The sequence below is a fragment of the Oxyura jamaicensis genome, chromosome 4 (genome assembly GCF_011077185.1).
Source record: "Oxyura jamaicensis isolate SHBP4307 breed ruddy duck chromosome 4, BPBGC_Ojam_1.0, whole genome shotgun sequence".
Classification (NCBI taxonomy): Eukaryota; Metazoa; Chordata; class Aves; order Anseriformes; family Anatidae; genus Oxyura; species Oxyura jamaicensis.
The window spans coordinates 5,619,964-5,632,179 of NC_048896.1; the positions used below are offsets into that span (position 1 = coordinate 5,619,964).

The following is a 12,216-nucleotide window of genomic DNA, read 5'->3' on the forward strand; positions in this document are numbered from 1 at the left end:
GAATAATCTGTAAAAAGCTTAATTTTCTCACCGTCTTCCTAATATTCTAAAACTCTTTGCAGTAACTCCAATGCTGCTATTTTGGTTACTATCTGAACTACTGAAAATGGTACTAAAGCTTTCAATTTTACTATACAACAAAGTACTAGCAATAGGTACAACAGTACTGGTATTGTATATTCATGTGTTCATATCGTATATTCATATGGTCATGTTGTATATGAAAATACAAACTTTCAAAGCTCAGTCCCAGATTTTGAAAGAAAAATTGTATTCCATTTTGAATCAATGCCCTACTTCCTCCCCAACAGGATCCTAAGAAAAATAATTAAAATATTTTATCAAGTTCAGACTTACACATTTATAAGACATACGTAACAAGGACCAATGTTGCAATCTGTTTAAAGTACTAAATAATCTCATTTTGTTTGATCCTCAAGCTATCATGACAGTTTTTACTCCATATACTCTGTATCTGGAACAGGTTGCCCAGAGAGGTTGTGCAGTCTCCTTCTCTGGAGATATTCATAACCCACCAGAATGGCAACATGTGCAATGTGCTCTACGCAGTCCTGCTTGGCTGGGGTTTGTACCAGATGATCTTCAAAAGTCCCTTATGACCTTGGTCATTCTGTGACTCTGATCTTTTTGCAAAGTTTCACTCCTCTCCCTTTAGTCTCCTGAATAGCAGCTATAGATTGTTATTCACCAGGATGTTGACTATATTATTATTATTTTTACAAATTTCTTTAATCACTCCAAATTGCTTGCAACACACGCTTAGTTGTACTAGGAGAAAAACTCTCTCAGTAAAAAGGATGATAAAATTGCCTCAGCATTTTCTTTTAAATTCCTGCTTCAAATACTTCCTACAGAATATCTGCAGAACTAGAAAGTCATTATAGATGGTATGCTAGCTTTATCAGCTAGTCCAGAGTTTCAAAGTCCAGATGAACTGACTGATTTATACACACTTAGTAACTTGACATTCTAGCCCAACAGTTTCACTATCCTAATGACCCCCCTTTTCAGAATTTCTCATGTGCAGTTGTTTTCAAGACTGATATGTCTAAGGTAAGTATTAAATAGTAAATTTCTAATACCATATGTGAATCAGTCAATGCTTATTCCACTTTCAAAGGTATTGCATTAGGAAAAGAAATAAATCCTTCATTTAAATATAAAGAGTAAAGAATGAACATTCTTGAGTAAAGAATGAACATGAAAGAAAATCAGAATTGTGGTGAAGTCCACCATTAAATATGAATCAAAGCTGCTTAAGAGATGAGAGAAAATCCCCAGTCAACTTCATCTTTTATCAGATCTAATTTAAATATGGAGTTTAACAGATCCCTTTTAAAAAAATAGCTTCCAACTACATACAGTAGTAGGTATCTTTGAAAGCTGTGTTAGCCTTTCAAGGTTTTGAGGATCTCAGTTGACTTGTCTCTAACACAGAAAAAGCAGGAGCTTGAAAAAAGGCAATCCAAATAACAATAAAGCCTTTTTTGCTTTATTTTTGTTTTGTTTGGAAAGATGACTTAACTGTGAAATTTCTTTTCCTGACATCCTACTGGAATTTTTCCTGATGCAACTTGTGTCCATTGTCCCTCATACTTCTCTATCAGCTTAAATAATGGTAATTGAACAGATTTTTTTTATTATTATTTTTTCTGATTAGCATAAACTAGAGACTTTCTAACTGAAGGCCCACACTTTTATTTACCCAGGGAGATTTCTGTGTCTTACAAACAAATCCTAAATAATCCTGACTGTTCATGCATGTTAGATGCAGTAAAAAATATTCAAATTGTGTTAAAACAGCCAAGTTGTGTATTGATGGAATTCATTGTGGCCAGAATTTCATTCTCTTCTTCATATGATCTCAATCCTTTATTTCCACACCACAAATTATATAGCTGAATTCAACTTCTAATCCTCAATAGGATATGTATTTAATTTTGGTGACATTATACTTCCCTAATTTTGACTTTCTTGCAGTAAAGTCATGTTCAGGTCTCAAGGCTTTCATTGATCAATGGAACATACATTGTTTAAGAATAAACTAATTCCAATAGATTTTGTCACAGAGGAAGTGATTAACAAAACTGAAAGATTATCACATTGTTTTGGGACTTTTAACATAAGCTATCTAAATTCAGATAAGTGTTACTGGTAACTTGGATTTAGAAACAACAAATTAACAGTAACTTGGATTTAGAAACAACCTCATTAACAGTAGCTAAGGAAAAGAAGGATTAAAAATATCAAAATCCCTCTAATTCACATTATATCTATTCTCATTATGACAGAACTTTCACCAATGAGGAATTACTCTATGTTAGCTTGTAAAAAAAAAAAAAAAAAAAGAGCATAAATATCCTAAATTAATTTTATATCTGGAAACATTTTGTTCATTATATAGAATTTCTTCGTCCATTTTATTTGCAGTCTTTAACTGATCATTTTGGCAGCGTTCCTAGAAAGAAAATTAATTGTTTCAGGACAGTATTATTTTCCATTTCACTGAGTGACTGGCATTTCTATCCTCATTTGCTTCCCTCTTTGCTTTGGATAAAGATCGTGCATCCAGAAACACAGCTCACCCCAGGGTTGAACTATTTAGTTCAAAAAAAAACTTTGATGCAATTAATCATGTTTTGAACAAAAGGAAGCAGGCCAACAGGAGAGTTTTAATTAATATTATTTGAAAAACATTTCTGATGTACAATTTGATTACCTTTTGCATAACATTGGATTATTTCAAATTCATTACAGTAACAGTAACTTGTATTGAAGTTGTTCTGTGCATGATTATAAACCCTGTTAGTTTTCAAAATGCCACTACACACTCCAGTCCTTTAAAGCTTCTTTGTTGTGTTTTTTTTTTATTATTATTTTTATTTATTTTTATTTTATTTTATTCTGTAACCATTAGATGTAAGAAAAAGTAATTTCCATAAAAAAAAAAAAAAAAGGAAACATAAGAACCCTGTATTTCATAAACCAGTCTGGTTATATCTGCTAGGAAAACTATAATCCTGAAACAAAAGATTTCAGCAAGTTAGTTCTATTCTATACTGAACAAAACAAAAGAAAACTCTTGCTGTTCAGCACTATTTAAAAAATATACAAAAAAAGCAAGCCCCTAGATATAAACAGAACCCAATAGGAATCTTAGAACTCCTGAAGTGCAAACCATCTAAGAAAGTCCAATGGCTAAAGCATTCAGGTTAATTAAAATTGAGTTTGTTACAAGCCAAAACCTGTCCTCAGCACTGAGTTATTCTCAGACTCACAAGCCACCTTTCTGATTGAAAAGAAATTCCATCCCACATGTTCAAAACATTTATTTTGCAGCATTCATTTAACTCCTACATATACAGAATGCTACCATGACAACAACGTGTATGCTGAAAGGGAGTTAAATAGATCATATTCTGCAGTTAGATGCACTGTTCAAACATCTAAGTATGAATATTTCAATTTATATTTTGTGACAAATTTGCAACCCTGGGAAAATAAAAATCTAGAAGCACGAGGATGTGCTCTTCACTACACACCCTACTCAGTTTCAGGCATGCTCATGATGTCACATACTGGATTTGCTACTACCTTGAAATCTTTCAAATTTATGCATCTTGTCTTTATGAGCTTGGTTCAAACAAGAATGTATAACAGTAAAATTTATGGCATGGACTCTTGCAGGCAAGACTTGAGCTCACGGATTAAATTTCATGAGAATTTATTCTTATTTCTGACTGCTCCTCTGGTTTGGAGCCAAACCTTTCAAATTTTAAAACAAACAAACAAACCCAAAACACACAAAGGGGCTTAATTCCCTGAACCTTCTCTTTTAAACTTTCCTGATACCAAATGTTAGAGGTAAATATATTTAACAAAGTGAGCCATTAATTTCTACAAGCACTAGTAAACAGCCAGCATATTAAGAACTGCAACTCAGTTAGACCTTGTGAGTCAACTGATTTACAGTAAGAAAATGAACAAACAAACCAACACCCGCAACAACAAAACAAAACAAAAAGAACACCAAGAAAAATGTTGGAAACCCTGGAATTTTCCAGCTTGTATACATGCTATCTCAAATAGATAGCAATGTGGTAATAATATGAGCTGGAAAGTACTATTTGCCTTTGCCCCGGCCAGGTGACAGCTTGGAGTAACAACTAAGCCAATAAAGAACTTCTCACCACAGAGTTTTTGCGTCTGTTCCCTAACCACTGATTGCAACCAAACCATACACACCAGCTTCATTACATCCCCACAGAAAGGGTTATTGTTTACAAAAACAAGAACAAAAATAGAAATGATGACCTTGGAACACGGCTGCCACTTCTTTGGTGTTGCAAGTCAGTTTTTCTTGGCTAAAGCTATCTGATTCTTTGCATCAATGACCTTAATCTATTTCCATCTTGTTTCTAATTCGAGTCAATCAAGATAAAATAAGACCCTGTCCAAATTCATTTATAAACCTAAGGAAGATTAACATTTAAGGGCTAAACTCTTTAAGGGCTAAACTATAAATTTGCTTCATTGTAGTTTAATAAGGAATAAAGGTCAGCTGACGTTTACTCAGCTAAATAATAATTGCATCATTACATCATATATGTTAATAGTTTCTGATAGTGAATATCCTCAGACACAATTTGGAACTTGTATTTAAGAGAGTGTATAGCAAAGTTACTTCATATTTCTTGATGTCCTTGACACCTTGCTTTGATATTGTAGATTATATTTTGTATTGGAGCTTTGCAAAAGGTACATAGTCACCCTGATAGCTGCTACCCAACAGAAATCATTTGATTTTCAGATATCACAGATCTGGAAAGTACCCTAAGGGATCACTTAGTCCTATCCCTTACCTCAAAGCGGTTCTTTTTGGGACAAATAATTGTGTAGTATTTTAAAATGCAGCAAGAGCGCTTCTGCTTTTTATTTTATTTTTTAAAATATCCTTAGTGCAAATAAAAATTATACTGGCTACACTTTATAAAATATTTGCAATTATTCCTGGTGCTCCAAAAAAAGCCATACTCTCACTGGTCCAGGCTCCCTTATCCTTTAGGAATTATTATTTTAAAATATCTATATATCAGTCTCAGCATCTGTGAAACCTGATCGACTATGTTGGCTAGAAACATACTGCTAGAAACATACTGCATCTAGCAACATATGTTGGCTAGAAACATACACTCTAGGACACACCAAGTACTCAGTTTAGTTTTCTTCCAGTCAGTGTTCTTATTATACTGGCATTCAAAGTAGCATTTTCACTAGTACAGAAATGGTTTGGTTGTCATCCAGCAGAAATTGCCATTTAGCAGATTCAGTAAACAGTGACCAAAATAACCAAATATATATAATTAGCCTGAGTACCTTGGGATCTCTGGATGAGTATATCTACAACAGTCAGAGAGTAATATGATTAAAATCTGAGCTACAGGACCATATGACTATACTTTGGATCCTTATCACATCTCCAGATTAACAGTAAGCACTATATCTGTAACAAGGTCATTTTCCACAGCATGTAGATATTAGATATCTGACATTAAAAAATACTTTTCTTGTATCCCTCTCTCCCCCCAAAGAAAAGGTGTTTTCTTACTGAAAGAATTTAAATATCTCTCAGGCTTATCACCACATTAAATACTAAGATGCTACTGTTGCAGAGACTATCAACACATAATAATACAAATTTGCCTATTTACTACCAACTCAAATTCTCATTTTAGAATCAAAAAGCACAAGATGTTTCAATGAAATCTTCATAAGTTAACAAGATCCTTTATTTTCACCCCTTCAATAACCCTTACCATTCTCCTGGTGGACAACAGGTTGACCATGAGCCAGCAGTGTGCCCTGGTGGCCAAGACGGCTAATGGGATCCTGGCATGCATTAAAAGGAGTGTGGCCAGCAGGTCAAGGGAGGTGATCCTCCCCCTCTACTCTGCCCTGGTCAGGCCTCACCTGGAGTACCGTGTCCAGTTCTGGGCTCCCCAGTACAAAAAAGACAGGGATCTCCTGGAAAGAGTGCAGCAGAGGGCCACAAAGATGATACGAGGCCTGGAGCATCTTCCCTATGAAGAAAGGCTGAGAGACCTGGGTCTGTTCAGCCTGGAGATGAGAAGATTGAGGGGGGATCTTATCAATGTCTATAAATATCTGAGGGGTGGGAGACAGAAGGATGTAGCTAACCTCTTCTCAGTGGTTTGTGGGGATAGGACGAGGGGCAATAGCCACAAGATAGGACACAGGAAGTTCCACACCGACATGCAAAAGAACTTCTTCACGGTGAGGGTGATGGAGCACTGGAACAGGCTGCCTAGAGAGGTTGTGGAGTCTCCTTCTCTGGAGATATTCAAGGCCCGTCTGGATGCCTGCCTGGGCAGCCTGCTCTGAGGAACCTGCTTTGCGGGGGGGTTGGAACCGATGATCTTTTGAGGTCCCTTCCAACCCCTACAGTTCTGTGATTCTACAACAGCCACATGCAAGTAAGCACGTGAAACACCATATAGAACGTTTGTCCTTTACAGTGTGCTCTAGTCCCTATTAGAAGGAATTCAGACACTTGAAGAAACTTTAGTATATTATCAGCCCAACTAGCAATGTATCTTAAAATCAAGTTATACTGCCTTCATTTAGAGAAAGAACAGCTGCCTTGGCAAAGTTAGCAAAGCATACAATATAGGATTATAATGCATAACAATCCTTTTCAAGTTCCTCTCCATGTTAACATGAAGACTTTTGTCAAACACAGAAAATGTTCAGAGCTACTAGTTTAGAAAGTTACTTCTTTACTTACTTCTCTTTCTAGCTTAGATTAGTGCATACACAATTATCTGAAGCCACAGCAAGTGGTGAAACAGAGTATGGGCATAACACCTGCCATCTATCCTTAGAATATTCATTTTTTCCTCCCTCTCCACTCCTGATTACCATTGATATGAGCAAAGCTGGGCCCTCAGATATCACAAAATAGGTACAATTCTGACACTATTGAGGAGATGGAAAATAAACTCCATCCTATTCCAACAAGACAGGTACTGATAATCAGTAGCAGCTTCATTTTACTTACTCAAGTACAACATAAAGGAGGCCTTGAGGATGCTCAGAGGGCTGGAGCACCTCTCCCAGGAGAGCACTGGGTTGTTCAGCCTAGAGAAGAGAAGGCTCTGGGCAGACCTTATAGCAGATTTTTATAAGCCCTGTTCAAGTACTGAAAAAGATGGAGACTTTTCACATGGGTATATAGCAATAGGACAAGAGGAATGGCTTTAAATTTCAAAAGGGTAGATTTAGATCAGATATAAGGAAGAAATTCTTCACCATGAGGGTGGTGAGGCCCTGACCCAGGCTGCCCAGAGCTCTGCCTGCCCTATCCCTGGAAGTGCTCAAAGACAGGCTGGATGGGATTTGGGCAGCCTGGGCTGATGAGAGGTGTTCCTGCCCATGGCAGGGGGTTGGAACAGGATGGACTTTAAGGTCTCTTCCAACCCAAACCATGCTATGATTCTATGAACTTCATTCTATATGGCTACTCCCACCATAACAGCTGGTTTAACTATGTGTTATTTGTTTACTTCTCGTGTACTGTGTTCTGTCAAAATGACTATGGCTAAACAGTAAAAATGGTATCTGCTTATTTCCTGTTCTCCTTTCCTTGCTGCTTGCTGACTTAAAGCTCAAGGAGAATACTACTGAAGATTGCTCATATATTGCTGGCTTCTTGATCACTGTTTTTCCTTTCTACTCCTCCATATTGCAGCAGCTGAATAGACTTTGCTGCTGTTTAGGAAGACAGAGTAGGAGACAGCTGAGAGAAGCTAGCAGCAGAACAGATCTACAATCAAGCTGCAGAAGTGATAAGGATTAACTAAAAAAGCCCTTCATAGTAACTTGGAACACATTTGCAGTTTTTTTTCCTTCCTCAGACAAAACTACATGTACATAAGCAAGTACATAGTGACCGTTAGTCCTTCAGTGTCCGTTAGTCCTTTCATTCCTCTTCCCACTGTTGCCAATGACACATTACCCCTTTTTTAAAAAAAATCATATCAGAAGTTCAGTCCCCATTTTTAACAAGTGTTTTTTTCTTTTTTTTTTTCAAATCAAGCTTCTCATATTATTAAATAGAAAAAAATATTTTTGAAACGTGTCATCCATACATATTTTAACTAACACATTTTAACATGATTTGACAGTAAGCGTTGGCTTTACTGTTTCTCTGTTATCTTTTTGTGTGTGTGTTTGACTGAACCAGTTTGATTGCCTTGTAAAACACTTGAGTTCTGAGCTCTGTGTTTGGTTCGTCATAATTGTCAATGTTCACCTCAGTTCCAGAGGCTGCTCAGTAACAAAAAAAAAAAAAAAAAAAAAAATCAAGCATTTCCTCCACAGTAAATCTTTATTCCTTGGGAATCAACATTCATAAAGTTAAAAATCAACAAATACTAATACAACCTCCACCAAACAAACAAACCAACCAACCAACCTTGAACTCTCCAACTTAGAATCCACACAGAACTGAGGAACTCTGTATATTCACACAAAACCCCTTGTCCCTAGCTAAGAGAAGTGACTACATATTTATCATTAAGTCAGTAAAAATGTTGATAACCACAGCTGATTATACATAAAACTTCACTTCCACTGTACATAGCCAGTAATCTTATTTACATTATACCAGAGGTAGATTAAGGCTTTAAATGGTCTTATGACAGTACATATCCCCTTAGCAATTTACATCAGTCCTCATTTAAAATTCAAGATCCATTTATATCATAATCATTTGATATAAAAGAGGGCTGAGAGGGCCTGAGGGAAGTATCATAAACTGCAAAAGGACTTGCATGTAATGATAACAGGAATTTAAAATTTCTTAGATAGCAGGAAATACAGTGTTGCATGCAATGCAATACACTTGAACAACAAAACATGAAGATATTCCATGGAATCTAAAGGAAGGAGGGGGGAAGTAAAATGGAGATAAAGGAAGAAAAAAGGAATTCAAATTCTGTCTAGAAAAACAGAATTGGATTTTTGTCTCTAGTGCTCTCCTAAAAAAAAAAAAAATCAGTGTAGGCATTCAGAAACCGTGACTAAATATAATAGTTATTACTGTGAATAGAGTGAATATGAAAAAGGACACATCAAACCAGCTCTATTATTATTAAAGTAACATTAAAAAATGCCAATCAAAATTTTTCAAGAATGTCAGTATCACATTTTCTATGAAAACCTTTTCCCAAACTACCCAAAGTTATCTGAGTTTGTTGGTTATTTACAACAGATTTTTTTGTTGCTCCAGCTAAGATACGAATGTTCTCAAAAAAAGACATTTTATTAATGACCTGACAGTTAAATTTTCTACAAATATTAAATAAACAATTTTGATGTTGTTTCAGAGAGCAAAGCCATTGAATGTACTAGCAGAATGTACTTTTGTACCTTCTTTTCTGCACTATATTCTTAACTCTAACAGCAAATCAAACAGCCACAGAAAAAGATGAATTCCTATTCTTACTTACCCATGTTAGCATCATGTCATTGCAAGAACAAGGGATGTTTGTACTGAAACATGGGATTAGAAATTAGAGAGTGACTGATTAAGAATAAATATGTAGGCAACACTCATTGCTTAATATGTGCTGCATTTGCCATGTACTGTGCCGCTGCTGCGCTTAGGCCTCCAGATGAGCCCCTGAGACCACAAGGACCAGATCAAACCAACCTTATGGTTCGGACTGTGACCAAGGGCTCAGATAAAGATAAAGATAAGATAAAGAATGTCAAACATGCAAGGCCTCGAGATAACAGGAGCCCCTCAGACCCCGAAGAACTGGACCAAACCAACCTTATGGCCCAGATTGTGAACAAGGGCTCAGTGAGCATGCGCAGGGAAACGAGGTGAAAAGTTCAACTCTGATGAAGACGTCTTACTTCATCCCAATGACCACCAGAGAGTATTACGCAAGCGCAGAAAGACTGATAAGATAATTAGCATATGAAGTGGGGCTAGGCGGAGCTAGGAAATGAATATGCATATATGTGTTGCAAAACTTAATGCATATGTAATATTTTAGGGGATAAAAGAGAATGCAAGCAAGCGAATTGTGCGCATGAATTTGGTGGGACTACCCCCCGTGCTGCCCAGCACTGAATAAACATACCTACTTTACAATCTTACTGATTGTGGAGTCAGTTTTTTGCAAGTCAGTACTACTGAGATAGGAATTAAAGAAGGTAAGTCACCAAATGTCTCTATTAGTAGTCAAAGAAGGCCTACAGCTTTTTGCTCATAGTTCCCAAGTTTAAGATGAACAAATACTTCTATACCAATGACATCAAATGCAACTAGATTTGTCTCTCCTCACCCCAAAGAGAGCAACCAAAGTTGAACATTACTTCAAAGAACAATAATTTTTTTAAAAAAAAAAACTTAAGCAAGCATCCTGAGTTTAGTCTAAAACTTCATTGCAAGTTTCTGAATTCAGGAAAACAAGTTCTGAAATTCTTATTTTTGGAGCCATATAAAAAATGTTTCTCATGGCAGGAGCATACAACTTAAATGCTACTAAGGTTTCATTTTGACTGTTAATACATTTTTAATTAGCTATTTGATAAAAAAGCCGAAAGAGATGACAGGCATCACTTCCAAATACAAAGACATGCTTGACTATTCCTTCCATGCATGTACTAAACATTTGAGTTTGATCAAGGTAAACAAAATAAAAACACATTTGGAAAATTACTACATTTTGTTTGCTCCACACAAAGGTAAATTAAGATGCTTGTGTTAGAGAATTTATTACAATTATTCAAGGATTGATTTGTAATAATTTAACTGATTATCTGTTGCATTTTTTAGATAAATATTTCCAACACAAAGATACCAATGGCCAGGCCATAAGCATTGGATAAATTAAAGTGTTAACAGTTAGTGTACAGCATCTTTATAAAATACTCAGTTAAAAATCCCAAATTAAGATATACTTCATTTCATGCCAGTACAAAAACAACTAACTCACAGATGCTTCACTGAAGGTACAGCGCATGTATTTCGTAATTTCAGAAAAAAAAGTTATGATTTTCTGAATACGTTAGGTCTAGGTAGATTGTGTGCCTCAGGAAATGCTTTTATGATTTAATCTCTTCTCGACTCCTCCTCTATAGAGATGAGATACATCTTTAATTCAAGCCATTCTCAGTCATTCCTTCTCCCCCTTAGAAAGGGTGTTCTAGCTGCCAAATATCACAGCAACATGGCAGCAAGTGAGAGCTGTGATCCATTTCCCAGCTGTGCTTGGATAATGGATGCAAGTATATTTCACGCAGATTACAAAATAGGGAGGTCTTTACTGAATTTTAGCTATGATTTATTTTTTAAAATGGAGATCAACCTAAACATGGGGAGGGGAGGGAGAAAGGACCAATCAGTTATATAAAAGATATGACAACAACATGCATTAATTTATGGTGTAAAAGACATTTGGGATTATTTCAGCCACTGTTCGATCAAGTTATCTTTTTTTCTTAGTAAAACCCATTAAAAATATCCAAATGCCAACATCAAAATGAAATAAGAATTATGTACTGCTAAATTATAAAACAATCTCCTTAATGTAGAAGGATCAATTCTGCAAGCACGGTGAAATTTTGAAAATGTGTATTTAGCAAGAAAAACATTTAGTTTTCTGAATATTTCTTAGGAGACTTTACATTTATGTATTACCTACTTACTTGAATTCATGTAATTAACACTGCAGACATGCTCACATTCTATAGCAGTGTCCTGGATTGATATTACTTGCTTAGATGTGAGAGTGTATTTCCTGCCTGTTAAGTAGTAATGAGTGCCCACACTTAACAGATCCCATGATCCTGTAGAAAGGCCTCATCCAAGTATGTTATCAAACACTGCATCACACATGTAACAGTGTTGTGACTAGAACCAGTGAAAGACAGAAATGCTCACAATTACCAAAGCTTCACTGTCAAATCCAAATTGTCAGAAACATTTTTTCCTCATCAGTAACCTTTGTTTTTCCACAGCCTCAACAGTAATCTTCTCAAAGATGTTATATATGTCATGACTATGTATAACACTTCAAATACCAACTTGAGTCTAAAACATGCATTACAATTAAGGAAGTAATGCATAGACCAAGTCACCTTGATTCAATTACAGCATGA

The 12,216-nt window shown here is 35.8% G+C and overlaps 1 long non-coding RNA gene across 1 annotated transcript; it reads right to left on the bottom strand.

Annotated features, from left to right (window-relative positions):
• Positions 1–10,457: 10,457 nt before the first annotated feature.
• Positions 10,458–11,977, bottom strand: LOC118166942. The gene is made up of 2 exons (XR_004750825.1): positions 11,892–11,977; positions 10,458–11,423 (listed from the first exon to the last, which is right to left on the bottom strand). It is a non-coding gene; the product is annotated as an uncharacterized LOC118166942 (long non-coding RNA).
• Positions 11,978–12,216: the final 239 nt, after the last annotated feature.